Raw genomic sequence first — 18,773 nt, 5'->3', positions numbered from 1 at the left:
CCTGCCCGGCGGGCTATTGGCCTCTTTGGAACCAATAAGCTCCTTCGGAGTCCATGGGGGTCTGTTCAATGGCCTTGGGGGGGATCATTGTCCCGTGTCCCCCCCCCCCCCCGGATCCGTCCCTGACTACGCTACCACCGCGCTGTCTCGCTGTTATAGGGCCCCGCCGGCCAGCCCATGGCACCCCTAGCGGCGGCAGGTGTGATATTTTGCGGACTATACCAGTGGGTTTGTGCATTTGTAGTCCTCTTCTCCTTTCAGGGCTTGCCCATTTGGGTGCGTTTGTTTATTGTTATGTTATACTTTATTTTTGCATTCCATTTTGTCAGCATTGAAACCCATCTAAGTGGGTTGGAATGATAGTCAGTGTACCTGTCCTTGTATCTGTAGGTACTTTGTATGGTATAGATAGATATATGTGATCAGTGTGTGTGAATGTGGTGCAATGATTAATTGCATTTTGTTCATGCATTCTTTGCCAAGCAATATGTGCACTAGAAATAAATGTGGCAACAGTGACTTGCATCCAAACCTTGCCATGCTGGAGTAAAAAAGATGATGTATGTGTATATGTTTGATTATATATATATACATTTTTTATTTATAAGCCATGAGTCTGGGTGGTGTGATTGATGAATTAGGAAGTGCTAATTTGTGTGTTATTCATGCTTCAGACTGAGTACCCTTTGATGGTGGAGGGGGGAAGAAAAGGAAATCTTCACAAGGCCATGGTTGCTACCCAAATAATGGCAAAGGAAAAGGCAAACAAGACAAGAAGCAGGGCAAATGCCTATAGAAAAGGTTTGTGTGACCTGGCATTTGCAGGGCATGTGATTCCTAACTTTCCTTTTTCGTGACTTGTGTGCGAGGCATTGTTTATTATTATTACTTCAAAGGCTTCAAGGTAAAATTGTTTTATACACTGCAATGCATTTGCAGTGAGTGTAGTACAATCAAGGTTTTTTCATTAGATCTTTAACTGTTAATTTTGATCCATGGTGCATCTCATCCAGATCTGGTAATTATGCTGATGTGAATTTGAAGTACTTTCAGCTCTATGTTTGCAATACTGTGTGTTATGATTAAAAGTTTTTGAGTGTAGTTAAGGGTATGCATGAATGGATCAAAACAGATCTTATATGGCATGACCTAAGGTGGCACATGTAGTAAGAGCAGTGCACAAATTTGTGTTGCAAAAATGTGTGAGGCAGCAAGTTTCACTTATTTTTACTCCATTTATACATGTTCATATGGCGAATTGAAATGGAAATTGGCTCAACATGATATCCGTGAGGGGGAGATGTTATTGCACATGTGTGTTTATTTTGGAGGTGTCTCTGAGGGCCAATTTGTGTTGGTGTGGTACTGTGATGTGTCCATACACAGATGTGTGTGTTTGCGTGCACTTGGCACAGTTGTTAGCATTGTTGGTTTTTCACTCGTATTAAGCTGTGTCTGCTGCTATTTTATGTATTTTTCATGTCATTTGGGACATTTGGATCAATAGGATGTATATGGATAGCTTGGGTTTTAATTTTTGTGTTGTGGATGATTGGTAAAAATAGGTAGCACTCATTTCATCCAGCATATTCTTTTCAGCTAAACACAGTTGTCCCAGCCAATCATCAGCAAAGTCCTCACATGCCCACTTTTGGGTCAGAACATGGAGCAGGTATGTGCTAAGGGAGATGCAGTCAACATTGTCAGTTTCATCAGCTTTGGGCTTTATGGAGCATTCAGCTATTGAGGCCATGTGGAGTCATGTGTCTTTGACCCTGGTAGGAGGGCTGAGCACCACATGGAAGCTGGCGTCTGGGGAATGCAGGAGAAACCCTTTATCACTAGTTTTCTGGGTATGCAGACTGGCCATTACCCACTCTTGCATCATTTTGTATGGCTATGCATTTGCATAGGAAACAACTCAAGGGTTTCTAATCAAGACTTTCCCTCACCTGAGATGGTCCGTGAAGCTTGCTGCGAGGGCAAAGCTCCTTAATTTGTATTGATGCTTGCCTTGTTAATAGGTTTGCATCCACCATGTTTTTACATTGTCTCTCAAAGTCTCATTTCTGAACAGACACATCTATGCAGTGTCCCCTTCCCCTTCCCAAGAAACTCGGTATCTCACAACCACATAATGTCATGGAATCTGGAATGTAGTCAAGGGTGTAAGGGAATCTTTTGCAACCTGTGTGAGCACACATACCAGGAGTTACAGAGAGGAAAGTGGGGCGAAGCTAGTTGCAGCAAGTGAAAGTGATGGGCAGGTGTGCCCACGTGTGCCAATCACGTGGTAATTGGCATTCCAGAGCTGGATAACTCCGAAGATCCGGATCGACCGACGTAGGCATAGCGCCAAGAGACGGAGGCCAAACATTGGGAGGAAGTCAGGAGGGGCTATTTGATGATGCCGTAGCTGCTCGTGCTGTGCCGAGTCCAGGTGAGGTGCGAAGGCATGACAATTAGTTTAGTAAGCCACCAGCAGCAGTTCGTTGCATGTGAGAGGCGGGCTTCTTAGGGCATTTAGGACCGGGCGTAATCCGCCGGCGTACAGCCTTTTGTGAAATGCCGGCTTACTGTGTGCTGTTCTGTTCATTTCGTTGGCGTGGTCTCGCCACCACGCGGGCGTCTATGTGTGTCAGTCCGTTCCTCTGCCGGTCATTCAGTCAGTTTTTCCTGACCGGCTGCATGAGTAAAGACGAATTTTAATGCATTTCGTTTCCTATATGCTTGTACGCCCAATATCTGGCATGATTGAAATCCTAAAACACCAAAATGTTTCCTTAGTCTTGGGGGAGCATTATGTTATCCATGTTTTCACCATAGTGTTTATTCTTTGGGGGAGGGGGGGGGGGACATTGTGTTATCTACGCTGTTGGCATGAAGCTTTAGTCGGATTACCCTGGTGCCCGGGTAAAGAAGGTATTTTAAGAGGATAGCAGCCAGCCAGCCAGATGACCTTATGTACGTGGTTGTGCGTATGTCGAGCCAGCGGCCCTTGAATCGGTTATTGTTCCGGAGGATTTAAAACCGAACAAGTGAATTTCTCTATGTTTATCTGGCTTTTGTTATGTAACGCCGCATTTTTAAGTGCTTTTAAGATTCTGTTGTTGTTTCAGGATTGACTTGCTCGCTTTGCGAGAGTCTTGCGGGTGTAAGCTGCGGGAGCTGCGCAGGGACGGCGATGTGCCATCATTGTGATGTTGAAGAGCACACCATGCGGCCATTTCACGCCAGGCGGCAGTGGGCGTCTGGGTTGATGCAGCCTTTGGCTGCAGGTACTTCTGTTACATCAGCGGGAGAGTTCGTCCAGTTCGGTGAGTGTCTTAATAATTATTATCTTACTGAGATAGGCAGAATTATTTTTGTTTGGTAATTATCATTTTTACCACCACATATGTCCAGTATACGTTATGATACGTGGGCTTTTTTCAAGAATTTTGAACAGGGTTCGGGGACCAGTAAGCTTAAATTGTGCTCAGTGTGTGAAATTTCCATTTGGAAAGGCCTGGCCCATCCTGGTTGTCGTGTGTTTGGGAGTTGTTATGCAGCCAGTGAACGCAGGCTCACATAATCTTCAGCAACAAGGGCAATGCCATCAAGTTGTGGTTCATAGATTGTTAGTCATCTGCGCTCCAAGCATTTCATCTGGCGTGCTGTTGGCTACAACATCGTAATAGGACCAAAAGTTAACCTCCTCCATCCGATTAACATGCAAGTGGTAATTTGTATTGTGTAAGAAGTTAAAGCAAAAGTCAAAGCCAAGTCTGGATCTGGGCAATGCGGCGTAGCGACATGAACAATAACGAGCGGGGACGAAAACGGCCATTTGCACTGATAAAAGTGTTGGTCCTTGTGCGTAGACTAACACGCAAAGTCGTGTGCAAGTCGTATATCTGTCTGTTTTTCGGCATTTTGAAGCATTATTTACCCGAACTAAGAAAAGAATAAAACCATCAACGCAATGTGGGCATATGCACCAGATCAATTCGCTAACTGATCTCAAAGCTGTCTTGACTCCTATGCGCATCAGTAATGGACCGAATAGCGGCAGATGACACCTTCTTAACCAAATCCATACAGGATACGTGACGCTTCGTCCCAGTAGATAACAATTGTTCAATGAAAACCAACATATAGTCGCTTGTATGACGCATATATACCAGAAATACCTGCGGTACTTCGGTCATAACTGTCTAGAACTCACGTCAGTGCGAATTAGTCATTGTCGATTATAATTGCCAAGCGTAACCAGACTCTAGAGCGGAACATTTTCAGGCAAAACCATCGTGCACAAGCGCGCTAAAGCTACATCAGCAGACCGTCACGTGTTCAGTTAGGTAGACACGCCAATACGCTGATCAGATCAATTGGTGTTGTGTGCCGGTGGCGTCCGGGGCCACGTGCGTGATTACAGCTGTTAACTCGCATATGTTATCCAAGCGCCCAGCCCACGTCGCACAAGATGTGGGCTATGTCCATGTGTATTAGCAGCATTGTGGACTCCGTAAGACATCCCTGTTGCCTCCACTAGATTTGAGAACACGGTACAGATGATGGTTGTAGGTCTTGATTTCTTTATGGATCCGTTTATGACGGTTTTGTGTTTCCCAACAGGAAAGTTTTCGTCACACGTGTGTCTTGCTCGCTTTAGTAACTGGGTAGGTGCAATTGGGTAGCAAGAGGTGCGTTTTACAGGCTCGAAAAGCGCTCAAATTCTGTCACTGTCCTTGAGATGTGTCCATAGTATGTTACCGTTCTCTCGTAAAAATATAAATCCACAGATCGAATAATTCATTGTGCGGTGTCTTTCAGATCCGGTTCTGCCGCTGCATGAGCGCAGGAAGGCCCGTGAAGCCTGTTCAACCGAGTGCAAGATGCGCCCCTCATCGGTCGAGGTATTGGCCATCACCATGCGTGGTCATTCTTTGTGGGCAGTTTCTTGTGAAAATGCTTAATAAGCTGCCACGATTGTGCGCGGCCCGCGGAAACATGAAGCGTAATATCTGTGGTCGGGTATGTCACATTGCACAGCGCCCTAAGCGCCGTTTTCGCTGGACTCCGGGAAAAGCCGTGTAGTAGCACTCATTTATCTTGTGAGGACGGACTGTGAAGCTGGTGGGGCCTATGGATAAGTTGTTATGGGGACGTTCCACGTCCAAAATGTGTGCAATGCCTCTGTGGTATTTGTGGATTGACTCCATGACCCAAATTGTCCTATTTCGTTAGTGATATTTGCAAATCGTAGGTTTGCCACTGGTTCAATGAAAAACAAGTACAACATAGTGGTGCTTTCATTACGGTAGCATTTGAGTGAAGTGATTCACATTTGTTTGTGGGTTTTGAACTGAATAACCATGTGGAATATCCTTCAGTGCAGTTCACAGTCCTGCCGTCCTTAAGACTTTCTGAAACCTTAATTCTTAATCTTCTTCTAAATCTTGCAATTGAGCAAAAGCATTTGAAGAGGGTGATTCACATCTGTGTGGGGTTTGAACTGGAATGTAGTCTTAAATATCCTGTGGTGCAGTTCACAGCCCTGACCTACTTAAGGCTTAATTCCTAATTAGCATTTTTAATGCTTAACCTTCTTAATCTTCTTACACCGTTTTTAGTTTCTGAGCTGCACGCCGGCTAAGACGTGAAGACCTTTTCGGGAAAACAATTTCAGAGTCACCTAGACATCCATGGTATCACAATGACGTCATTCAAACCCTGCCATTCCATTGGTGATGCGGCGATCAGCAGCATATGTACTAAGCAGTAAATGTATTGGCTGTAGCAGCCTTTTTCACTGAAAAGGATGCCACTAGTTCCAAGTGACCTTATTTCATCATACCTGATGCTTGCTTCATGATCTTCAAATGTGAAACATTCCCTTGAAACCATGGCATTTCGGCCAACTGCTGAACATAAAAGTGTCCATTTTAATCGTTGTCCCGAATGTTTAGCGATGGAAGAACTGCTGTTATACCCACAGCTTTCTACTCAGTTAAAGTTAGATGAGTAGACTGTTTGACATGAGCAAATTTGTGAGACTGATCCATACAGAAGTGGAGCATTCGGCACTGCGCGAGTAGGTGAGGCGTAAAATAACCGTTCGTGAATGGTGTGCGAGAGAAAATTGAATCTTCTTATTTTTCGCGATGCGTTCTTGTAGTTCCTTTCAAACTGTATCCTATCCGAAAAAAACTTTTTATCATGCTTTAGTAGAACCTATTTCTGATGGGTGTGTTGAAATGAGCAAGGTCGCCTGGTGACTTTGCCTACTCTTATTCTTGTAGGGTTTTTCTTCTTTTTTTTTTTGGCTGGCCGAATCCTCTTTAAGTGACCATTTCTGCACATGACTGCCATAGAGCATAGCTAGCCGTCATAAAGGACACAGCGCCCCGAGTTTGACGGGTAAATGTATGGTACGATTCGTGAGTTATGACTTGTCCATGTCTTGTCCGTATCGCAATGTGTTAAAATAAGGTGTCAGCATGTTCCCGCGAACCTATAACCGACCTTGCATCATGTGCAACACGTGTGTTTTAACACAGTCCTATCATTAGTTCCCAGCGGGTATTCCGGGCGCGGGCGCGAAGCGTCATTGCGTCCCCCCAAACATCACACCCCAGATGACCTATGCATTAACTGATTGCAGTACACCCATCAGATAGAACCTTATGCTTTAAATGCCGAATTAAGCTACGGTGACATGACATCAGCTGTCTTGAACTGATGTTGAAGGTCTTTGAAATAAAACTAGCGGAGACTTCATGTTAAACCTTTTTGTTCTCAGGTCGTTTCAAGTTGTGGCTCCCCACCTGAATTTGTCCACCGTGGAAGATGTGCTGGGAGGTCACGAACATGGACATCGTGCGGTGTGGTATTTATACAGCCTCTCCGGTGAACATGTCGACCGTGATTCACGAGGAGGTTTTCATCACGCGGTAGAATCTGAAGTTCCACTCACCTGGAACGTCGCTTTCTGCGTTCGTGGCGACCCTCCAAGCACTGGGACAAAAGCATGGATCTGTGAGTTAACTATGGGTTGATAGCGGCGGGATGCTTGATTCCAGCATTGAATCAGCGTTGCAATCCAATGAATCGTGGTTTTTGGTGCAGTCATATTCTCGCCCTGTAACCTCTGCCCTTTTAAGCGAATTTACTATCAGCAGTGTGCACCTCATTGTTAATATGTTTCCAGGGATAATGTCGTACGACGGAAAAAAGCTGCCCAATATTATTGCTGAGCCTGAGGCTGGGCTTATGAACAAAAATAACGACCATCCGCTTTTGCTTTATGCGGCATGTGAATGAAGTTCTAAAATTTTATAGGGTGACGAACATATATTTTAACGACTTTAATAACTGAATTATCGAAAGTTGGGATCACTTAGAAGTAGGGTCGGCATTTCAGCAACCCAAAACTGTTTCCTGTCACCGACGTGGTTTAAAGACAGAAGTGGACATGCATACCTAAGTACGCCATGGCCGGTAAGCAAGCGTACACGTGGTATGGAATTCCTTGGCAGAAGTATCTACGCAAAATTTCTTACGCAATTTTCCGTGAGCCGATGCGCGGTATTGAATACGCATGAAAAATGTAGGTATTGGCACAAGTTTTTTCAAGTTTCTATGCATTGGGCATGTACGCAACTCTTTGTTACTGATTACGTACAAGCAAATGTTCGTAATGGATGAAGTTGGTTTGACAAATGTACCTCCGCTAGAGTTCGTAAGCGGTATAGGCGAAGTATCGGGGGTCCGTGTGTGCACACCCACTTTCCACGAATGCTGAACATTAAACCTAGCACACTCCATTGAGAAAATTGACTCCGAGATGCTGAATGATGCTTCCATGCTGAGTTGCCCAGGGCAAAATTAGATCCTGAGGACGATGGGAGTCATGGATCTGAGTGAGCAAAATCTGGCCGAATTAGGCGTGCTGGGTACAGGTGATACTCGTGGCCAGTGTTGGGTTCAGTGCAAGCGAGGCCTGAATCAAGCAAGTCCAGGCGATTGGCTGCTTCTCTTGGCCTCATATCTACGAAATAAGCCACTGTATTCAGCCATCATTCAGCCATTCCGGCCGCCAGTGGGTAGCTGGCAACGCGGCTCGTTCCACGAAGTTCTTAAATGAAAGCTCTTTCACGGCTATCGTTTCTTCACGAAGCCGCTTCGCCCGGGCTCTCCAGTTGGCGTGAGTAGCCGCACAGCGGGAACTGGTGTCCTTACAAACGTACTTCCTGAACGTATGCCGTCGGTACGTGATCGGTGCTGGCACCAATGGAGGGCGAACCGTATCTCACGCTGTTCCCACCACGAACCGGTGGCGGCGTTATCTTCGTGGAGGTGGGACAAACGCGTGCACCTAGCTGCTTTACATGCACCGCAATGTGGTCGAAGTCAACTGACGCGAATGGCCGGGGCAGTCGAGCCCCCTGCCTTGCCTCATCCATCGTCTTCGCCGCGAAAAGTACTGTTTATGGGGGATCCAAGCGAACGTTGGTCCGGCCGTGCGGACGCTTGTGAGTCTGCGGTTTTCCGATATGTTTATCCGCGAGTTGCGTAGCGTGCGCACGTTCTGACCGTTTGATAACAGCATGTCTAAACTTGGGGTCAACTCATATCTGTCTAATTCAGGGCTAATTTTGACCATCTAATGCGTTAAGAAAATGATGGGAAAAGAAAATTGGGCGGCATGCTGTAAGCAAGTTCCCAGCGCGCAACAAGCTCGAAGAAAGCGTGTGACAACTTAATTTGAGTCGTCTCCGAAGCGAATATGCACGCCGCACGCTGTACGCATAGTGTCAGCCTTGGTTCCTCTTTATCCAGCTGATCATCAGGAGGGATTTTCGCGATTGGAAGACAGACTTCGCCATTTCAAGATTGCGCACTACATATGTAGTACAACGTGCACGCTGGTTACTTACAAACGTTTATTCTCTTGTAGCATCCCCGTGCATCTCTCAAGTAGGCGACATCATCGTCTGATGCAGAACAGTGGGGAGCTGGCGAACAGGGATCGATGAAGCTGGGTTGGGCATTGCACTATACATATGTTCTGCAGCAACCACACTAGTCACTTGCAAAGTTTTATTTTCTTGTAGCGTCGCTGTGCATCTCTCAAGAAGGGGACGTCACCGTCAGATGCAGAACAGCGGGGATGGAGCTGGTGGACAGGGATCGAGGAAGTTGGGTTATGAATTGCACTATACATATTATTCAGGTCTTACGTGTTCTGTCTGTCCCAAACCAGACTACGAGCGCTGCGAGACGGCAACTGTATTAACCCGCGAGGCGAGCGGGCGGCGCCGACCCCGGCGGGCGGCGCCCTAGGCGGTACACCGCCAGTCGGGGCAGCGGCGTACCAAGGTGCAGCAGCACTGGCGGCGCGAGCAGGGCGGTCCCAGGCGCACGCCAGTAGCATCATGATACACATATGTTCTGCAACAACCACATTCGTCACTTGCAAACGTTTATTCTCTTGTAGCATCCCTGTGCATCTCTCAAGTAGGTGACGTCACCGTCAGATGCAGAACAGCGGGGAGCTGGTGGACAGTGATCGTGGGGGCTTAGCTGGCGGGGATCGAGGGAGTCTGGCTGGCGGGGATCGAGGGAGCTGGATTGGTGGGAAGCTGGTGAGCGGGGATCGAGGGAGCTTTGTTGGCGAGCAGTGGGAAGGCGAGGAACAAGGTATCTGGGCAGGCGGTGGACAAGGGAGCTGGGCTGGCGGGGAACAAGGGAGCTGGGCTGGCGGGGAACGAGGTATTTGGGCAGGCGGGGAACAAGGGAGCTGGGACGGCGGGGAACGGATGGGCTGAGAACAAGAGAGCCGGACTGGCGAGGAGCCGATGGGCTGGGAGCAGGAGGGCTGGGCTTGGGGGAGGCGGATGGGCCGGAAACAAGAGGGCGGGGCTGGCGAGCAGCGGATGGGTGCGGATCGGGGAGCCGTGCTGGTGCAGAGCAGTTGGACAGGGAACATGGGTGGTTGGACCGATAGCAGGTGACAGTTCCTGTGACAGTTATGCTGCGGAGGTTTCTCTCGCGCACCTGGCACAGCGAAAATCGCCGTATCCTCGAAGTCGCTGTGTCGCTCTGCATCGTGGCCCAGCACCTATGCAAAGCACTACACTTGTTGCCTGTGATTACAATTAAATAATGATACAAGGCAAACAACTGTATGACAGTATCGCCCAACGAGACATGCAAGTGCACAAACGACAATGTTCCGATTAAGGAAAAATCAATACAGATGACCTGGGCCTCTTGGGCCCAGGCGTCCGTCATCGTTGCATAGTCGTAGAAGTTTGGTAGCGCAGTTGACAACTAAGCTCGACCGAGGATAGAAGGAATGTTTTGCATTGGTCAGCAATTTTCGTGTAGGACAATGGTGTAGCAGGGAAGTACAATAATCGGTGTTAGTTTCTAGAAAACTCGGTGTTAGATGTTCAGATCTGTAAAATAATTGGTGAACTGAAACAAGAGAACAAAAAGTCCGTTTTTTTGGCAAGGCCTTTTCATCATTTTCTTTTAACCACGGCTTCGCCACATGATTGACATTTCAGGTCAGAGTCATTAGTCGGCAGTCACATAAATTACGGTTTAGCAAACCATTTACTAGATAAGAAATTCACACATCTGCCATGCCGTTTACTCTAACGCATTCACGCACATTCCTCTGTCTTCTCCATGCTCATTCACACCTCTTTCTTGTACTCTTCCGCTTACGCAAACGTCCGCACATCACACATATGCTACACATAGTTCATATACCACTTCCTTGCTTTTCACATTTCTCAAGCATTCGTTCAGACATCGTACAAAGATATACCCGTAAACTTAAACTATACAGAAAATAAACAACTCATTTCAAGCAAATGAAACATAGTATAAGCAGCATGGCGACAGTCGATGACAGCACATCAAAAACTGCACATGTCCAATACGCGAAGGCAGCACTTCACAATCGTTTCAGTAGATCACAGCGTCGCAAATATCTCAGCACTTCATCAATGATGTTTGGGAATTCATTTCCTGTCAGAAACCTCAGACAGAATTGTGCTCCTGACCGTTGACATAATGTTACCAACGGTTTTTCATGACAATATACAGGACATTCAAGAACGATGTGATGTACTGTTAGTGGACATTGGCAACGTTCACCTTGATGCTGGGGGCTTCTGTCTATCATATATGAGTGGGTATAACGAGTATACCCAAGTCCCAGCCGGCACGGCACTATCTTATCACGTCTGCTTGTTAGTCGGAGCCACACTTGGGTGACGTCACAGCTGCAGCTTACGACCTCAGGACAGGGGGGTCGTGGTCTTTCTCATGCTGCCTTCTAGGCCTGAGGGTACGAGAGTTGTGCAGTTTATAATCCCACATGTCTCCTTTTCTTTTTTCCATATTTCACACCCCTGGCCATACACGAGTGTCCTGACTGTTTGCCGTTCAAACACCAGCGCTCACATTCCCCACCATGTTTTCCTTTCCCACAACAAAGGCATGGCGGATCGCTGGGGCACCTTGTGCCAGTGTGGCCCAATCTGCCACAACCAAACACATCAGTGGGTTGGGGACATCTTGGTGGGCACGGTATATGATGTAATCCAGTTCCAGTTTGGCTTGGCATGAGGACCTGTCAGAAGTCAAAAGTGTGGTTGGGGTATTTGCCATCTTTCCATTCACCCTCTTGGTGAATCCCCGAGCACCCACTACCCCAAATTCACCCAGCCATCCCACAATCTCAGTCTCGGACAGATCCACAAGGTCACATACATTGATGGTTTCCCTGCATGTGTTCATTCGGTGTTCACGAACAACCTCGCACTCCTCATCCCCAAACTTTTTTCATGAACTGTTCAGTCTGTCATGATTTTTTGTTTTTACCAGAAGGCTGCCTGCAGCCAGAAGATTCTCCTTTTCTGCCTTCTCAGCGCCCCCTCGAACTCCTCTCACAGACATCTGGATCCATGGCCAACCTTTGGACCTAAATGATCTTCCTGAATTGAGTGTTATCTTCAGGTATGAGCCTGAGGATTCCCCCTACCTGAGAAAAGAAAAGCTCATCTGTCCGCACTCGCTTACCGGGTCGACTGGGGTCAGTCACAGCCGGGTTGACGCGTTGCACGATCAGCGCGTGCTCACAGTTTACAGGACAGCTCTGCAGCGCGTAAGCGGCGCGTGGCACACGCGTGTCGCCCGCGACTGCGCTCACTGATAACCATCACGTGGTGTCGCGTTTGTTAGGCTCATTCTGCGTACCGAGGTCATCTAGCGCCGCTTGCATAATTATGTAAATATGCGAAGCGACGGGCGCGTTGTAGCGTTGGATTGCGTGCCCTCGGCGGGCTGTGTGTGGTGCTCATGAGCGAGCACAGGCGGGCGAGGGCTAGAATCTGGTATAACGTGAAGGCGTAGAAATGGATGAAAACGACAGATCGATGCTACAATATCTCCCCCTACACAATAAGCATTTGGACAGAGAAACAACAAAATGCGCAGCGACCGGAGCCTTAAGGGCGAAGGGAGACAGACAGGCGACAAGGAAACACAAGGAACACTGAAATGACGTGAGGAACATTGCCTTGCTCAGGTTGCTGTCGTGGTCGGCGCCGGGACTCGCACTCACGTGGTCTCGTTGGATGTCGGTATTCTGGTTGTTCGTACTCACGTGGTGTCTGTGGATGGTACAGGTACTCCGGGGTTTGCTGTGGGCTTTTGTGTTTGCATCAGGATCATGACCTTTACGACGTCAGTTAACTTATCCACCCCAGTCTGTTGTGGGGGAGGGGGCGCGGGTTGAGCAATGGTGTTTACATCCATGTGTTCTGTTCCGTCTCTTGTATCCCTCGCTGCTGTTTTTGTCGTAGCTTTATCTCCTCCATGGCTAAATGCAAAGCTTCGTTGACGTTCGTCGGCCGTTTTTCGCGTCAATTGATGTCGAAGGTCGTTGTCAGTTATGCCATTTATGAAAATATCCATTATATTTTCACGGACATATCGGGTGTTTATCTCTTCTTTGCAGGCCTCCGTGACAAGCGACATGAGGCGAAAAGCATGTTCGAGAAAATACTCGTAGGGTCGTTTGGTAAAGATACTGAACTATAGCTTGGCGTGTGAGGAGCCGTCAAGATGTTTGATTTTTTGTACCATTAGTTGTTTTAGATGGCCCGAATTTACGATGCTGTCCGCTACCTCTGCGCAGTAGTCAGAAGCGAGTCTTAGTAGAGGCTTATTAGTCGAGCTGCGGCATGTAAAGTCGTCGTTTGACCTCTGTTGCATTCCCTTTGAGTGTTGCCTACCACGGCAAGCCATCGCGTCAGACTTTCCGCACTCGTTCCGTCAAATGTAACTTTTACGGGCTCCATATCCAAAGTGCTAAGAAGGGTCATTTGATCTCGGAGGAAATTTATGCTTGTAACATTGTACTCCGCGTTCGGATCCACAGGCAAGCTCACGTCTTCGGGATTACGAGCCATGTTGCAAGATATTAAAAAAAGAAAACAAAGAGGGTCAGCCAGTACCTTGTGGGGTGTGAGTCCGATGCTGTTTGGCCAGTCGTTCACTAGTCACTTTCTCCCGGGACGGCGTGACGCTATGGAGTACAAACGGTGAATACGAGCTTGCGGCCAAGAAGTCGTTGAAGGTCCCGTTGAAATCGCTGACGTCGAGGTCGCAGTCGATTAATATCGGCCGGCCGAGGTGTTGCCCGGCGGAAGTCCTTCGCGGGCTGCCATGCTGGGCGGACGGGAGCGGAGGCTCAGACCGTGCTTCCTGATGCAACGGGAGCTCAAGCTCTGACCGTTCGTCGTTGATGGTAGCAGACGGGAGCGGAGGCTCAGACCGTGCTTCAGGGCTGGCGGGGGAGGAAGCTGACACGCGTTGGTCGTGTGCTTCGTTCAGGGCCTCGATTGATGTCTGGTTGTACGTGGCGTTTCTGGGAGCTTCGGGTGGACGCCTCCGGCTTTCTTGTTCGGCTACCTTCACTCCGTGGGTCTCTTGCACCTGTCTCAGACAGATGGTGGCTGCGCTGCTGATGCCGCAGCAACGGGACAGGCACAAGGCACAAGTGCAGCGGTGGAAGTTGGCGTAGAAGTAGTCGTTAAACCGCAGCCGCACTTATGGCAATAAGTCCACAAGCGATAAGTCCACAGGCGCAACAGTAACAGGCGGCACTGTTCAGATGGCACTCACAGCAATGGTCGTGGAGTGCGTGCCGCCTTTGTGCAAAATACCTTTTGTGGTACTCACACAGCCTGTGCTGGACCGCCGAGAACTCGTACTTGAAACTGGTGACGTCGTTGAGTGCTGTCCAGCACAGGCAGGGGCCGTTGGCGAGTCCGTCGAGCTCCGCAGCGGTGGCAATATCATCCTCTTCTATGCCGTGGTTCTATTGGTAGTTGGGAGCCCAGATGCACGTCTCGCTGTTGGAAATTCGCACGAATGCGATACATTCAACAATCCGGGTCACGGCACCAGTGTAGCACGCCTAAAAAGTTAAACTCTTCACCAAACTTCAAAAAGGTCTTTTGGCAGTGCTAGGGCGTGATCCTGCTTACAGTACAATTCTGCAACGCGTGATCACAGTTTGTAGGACGGCTCATGCAGCGCGTGAGCGGCGCGTGGTGCACGGGTGAAGGTCGCGTGGAGCGTGGTTTCGCGGCTGTGCCCACCGATAATCATTGCGTGGCGTCGCGTCTGTTAAAGTTAGTCTAGACAATCGATGTCATCTGGTGCCGCTTGCAGCATTATGTATAAACACGCAGCGACGGGCATGTCGCGGCATCGGGCCGCGTGCCGTCGGCGGGCTGCGCGTGGTGGCGAGACGCGGGCACAGGCGAGCGAGAGTTAGAAATCTGGAATAACGCGGGATGAAACAACAGATAGATGCTACAAACGTGCCTGCAAGCGGGAGAGGCTGGCAGTCTGTTTATCGGGCGGGCCATCGGCGCTTCTGTGGCCTTGAACTGAGGACCGCGCCGCGCCGGGCCAGACGGTCCCCTAGCGACGCGCTCACTCGCAGGTCTTCGGGCTCCGAGGCAGCAGGGGGCAACGGCTCCGTGGCGCGGGGGCGAGGAAATCTCCAAATCTCCGGCAGCCATGAATCATGAAGCCAAATGGCATGGCAGGTAGTACGAATGCTACATCCGCACGGACACGTCAGTAATGACACACATCTCGGGCAGTGTGGCTTATTTCTGGGGAGATTTGTGGACGCTCCTGCCTCGCTTAAACATGTCTGATGGCGCCTGAAGTCGTGTATTTTGTCGAGCATCCTCTTCCAAGCGCTTGTTCGTCTCGCATATGTACGCCCGGTAGCGCTGATGGTCTCATGTGCCCCGATGTTCTATGTAATGGTGTGGTCCAACGCGATTTCCGATCTGTTGAAACCTTGCTCTAGTTTTTTGGGTGTCTTCCTCGTCATAGTCAGTGACCTCATTCAGTAGGCATTCAATTGCTGGCAACGTTTGCTGAAGTTTCGTGTCCGGCGTCTGCTATCGAATCAGGTCACTTGGTAGCAACGCACCTAGCAGCGATGTTTTCGGCTTGACCTGCCACGTCCCGGTTTTCAGCACCCCGGGACGGGCGCTGTCCCCATATTGATCATCTCCTATTTTTCAGTAGCCTGCAATAGAATGTTGGCTAGATTGCGTTCTTCAGATAGTTGCGTGCAACGTTTGCTGAAGTTTCGTGTCCGGCGTCTGCTATCGAATCAGGTCACTTGGTAGCAACGGACCTTGCAGCGGTATTTTCGGCTTCGGTTGGTCTTGCCCCGGTTTTCAGCACCCCGGGACAGGGCGCTGTCCGGATATTGATGATCTCCCGTTTTTCAGTAGCCTCCAACAGAATGTTGGCTAGATGGCGTTCTCCAGATAGTTGCGTGCAACGTTCGCTGAAATTTCGTGTCCGGCGTGTGCTGTCGGTCATTGACCTCATTCAGCAGGCATTCAATTGCTGGTAATGTTTGCTGAAGCTTCGTGTCTGGCGTCTGCTATCGAATCAGTTCTTTCGAATCAGTTCGTTCTTCAGATTGTTGCGTGGAACGTTTGCTGAAGTTTCGTGTCCGGTGTGTGCTGTCGGATCAGGTCACTGCATAGGAACGGACCTTGCAGCGGTGTTTTCAGCTTGGTTGGTCTTGCCCCGGTTTTCAGCACCCCGGGACAGGGCGCTGTCCCGATATTGACCATCTCCTGTTTTTCAGTAGCTTGCAACAGAATGTTGGCTTGATGGCGTTCTCCAGATAGTTGCGTGGAACGTTTGCTGAAATTTCGTGTCCGGCGTGTGCTGTCGGTCATTGACATTCAGCAGGCATTCAGTTGCTGGCAATGTTTGCTGAAGCTTCGTGTCTGGCGTCTGCCATCGAATCAGTTCTTTCGAATCAGTTCGTTCTTCAGATAGTTGCGTGGAACGTTTGCTGAAGTCATTCATTAGGCATTCAATTGCTGGCAACGTTTGCTGAAGTTTCGTGTCCGGCGTCTGCTATCAAATTAGGTCACTTGGTAGCAACGGACCTCGCAGCGGTGGTTTTGGCTTGATCTGCCACGTCCCCGGTTTTTTGGTACCCCGGGACAGGGCGCCGTCCCGATATTGATGATCTCCGGTTTTTCAGTAGCCTGCATCAGAATGTTCGCTAGATGGCGTTCTCTAGATAGTTGCCTGCAACGTTTGCTGAAGTTTCGTGTCCGGCGTGTGCTGTCGGTCATTGACCTCATTCAGCAGGCATTCAATGGCCGACAACGTCTGCTGAAGTGTCTTGTCCGGCGTCTGCTATCAAATCAGGTTACTTGGTAGCAACGGAACTTGCAGCGGTGTTTTTGGCTTGATCTGCCACATCTCGGTTTTCGGTGCCCCGGGATAAGGCGCTACCCCGATATTGATGATGTTTTTCAGTAGCCTGCAACAGAATGTTGGCTAGATGGCGTTCTCTAGATAGTTGCGTGCAACGTTTGCTGAAGTTTCGTGTGCGGCGTGTGCTATCGAATCAGGTCACTTGGTAGCAACGGACCTTGCAGCGGTTGTTTTCGGCTTGATCTGCTACGTCCCGGTTTTCGGTACCACCGGGACAGGGCGCTGTCCCGATATTGATGATGTCATGGTTTTCGGTAGCTTGCCACAGAACGCTGTCCAGGTAGTGGTCATGCCCTGCCTTTCATTGGTCTGGCACAGAGCGTTGTCCAGATATTGATCATGTCCTGTTTTTTTGTTTGCCTGGCACCGAGCGTTGTCGAGATCAGCTTGAAGAGACTTCACATATGGATCTGCTTGGCATTGCTCACCGCAGTACAGTTTGTCCTCATCTCTGTCAGCTTGTGCTGACTACCATTGGTCTAGTTAAGTTAGCCTAGATTTCAGTTTCTGCACAGAAGGCGGTCTGAAGTGCGGCCGTGCTCTATTACACTTACACGGCGGCTGCTGAAAAGTTTTGTATCCGGTGTCTGCTTGCGCTGGCAGCCAGGCTCTCCTCTGCCTGGACGCTAGGCTTTCGCTGCGCGCACGTTGAGAGATGACGCAAAAGCCAAGTGCTTTGATTTGCCTTGTACTCCGTTTGGTGGCGTAACACACAGAAGATCGTTATTGGCGGTGACAATTTGCAGTCGTTACGCTGATGCATGCATGTGTGAGCGATTTCCGAGAGAGCAGGGTTGCTCAGCGCAGCATTGGTCACCAACAATGTGACGTTGGCTCCGCACGTCACGAGCAGTGCACACCCCGCTTTGCATGGGAGAGGTCCGGGAGAGTGGTGACGGGGAGAGATCGGAAAGAAAGGTGACGGGTAGAGGTCGTATAAAGCAGTGACGATGAGAAGTCGGAGAGAGCAGTGACGGAGAAAGGTCAGAGAGAATAGTGACGATGAGAAGACGGAGAGAAACAGTGACGGGGATAGGTCAGACAGAACGGTGACGGAGAAAGGTCAAAGAGAACAGCGATGGGGGAAAAGTTGGAGAGGGGGTTGGGGCGACAGTGGGGAAGTGTTGCTCTGGCTGAGTTCAGCTACCCAGCCACCGGCATGTAAGATGTCAACTGCCCGGCCCATGCTAGCACAAAGACGGGTCAGAACGGTCAGCGGGGATGCTGGCCTCTCTCTTCCTTAGACCTGAAGCAGCCAATGCCGGCCAAAAGGCCTCTAATCCCAACCAAAGTTATCATTGAAACAGGAAGGCCGTCACGTGTTGTCATTACTGCTGCCGATCGCTGTTGCCATTTCCTTTGCTGCTACCGATTGCTGTTGCCATTTCCTTTGCTGCTACCGATTGCTGTTGCCATTTCCTTTGCTTTGAGTTTGCTCTGTCGTGAAAACCCTCCCCCTTTCTGTGTGTTTTCTCTGGTACGAAAGTCTTCCTCATATTGCGGCCTGATCTGGCGAAGGTGGCCTGTTTGCTCCGCTTTTCCCTGGTGTGTCTTGTTGCTAGTTTTTATGCTCTTCGGTTTCGACGCTTGCAAGCAGGTGGACGTGGATTAAAGTCCGGATCCAAGTCAAGCTTGGTGGCGATACAGAGCTCGCCTCCCGTGTCTTGGCTCGATCGGTAGCTGGGACTCCAGATGATCTCCGCGTTGTCGAAAGTTGCAACTACGCGATACATTTAATAAATCCGGGTCACCGCACTAATGTAGCACATGGGGTGTGACACATTAGGCTGGCAGCCGGACGCTTGTTCTGATAGAACACGCGTGTTGCAGTTCGTGCGTCTCTGTCCGAAGTGTTCGCGTCGGTGTCCGCTTCATTCGACTTCTCTTCACTCGCTCTCTTCGTCCGAGGCTGCTTCGGAGCAGGAGCC

At 49.3% G+C, this 18,773-nt stretch overlaps 1 long non-coding RNA gene across 1 annotated transcript; it reads left to right on the top strand.

Annotated features, from left to right (window-relative positions):
- Window positions 1–1,631, top strand: LOC119094817 (uncharacterized). The gene is made up of 3 exons (XR_005093816.1): window positions 1–59; window positions 675–801; window positions 1,600–1,631. It is a non-coding gene; the product is annotated as an uncharacterized LOC119094817 (long non-coding RNA).
- Window positions 1,632–18,773: the final 17,142 nt, after the last annotated feature.

The sequence above is a fragment of the Pollicipes pollicipes genome, unplaced genomic scaffold (genome assembly GCF_011947565.3).
Source record: "Pollicipes pollicipes isolate AB1234 unplaced genomic scaffold, Ppol_2.1 Scaffold_1600;HRSCAF=1878_pilon_pilon_pilon, whole genome shotgun sequence".
NCBI classification, from domain to species: domain Eukaryota; kingdom Metazoa; phylum Arthropoda; class Thecostraca; order Pollicipedomorpha; family Pollicipedidae; genus Pollicipes; species Pollicipes pollicipes.
Note: the sequence above shows the minus strand (reverse complement) of the source record. Positions and strands in the feature narration are given on the sequence as shown.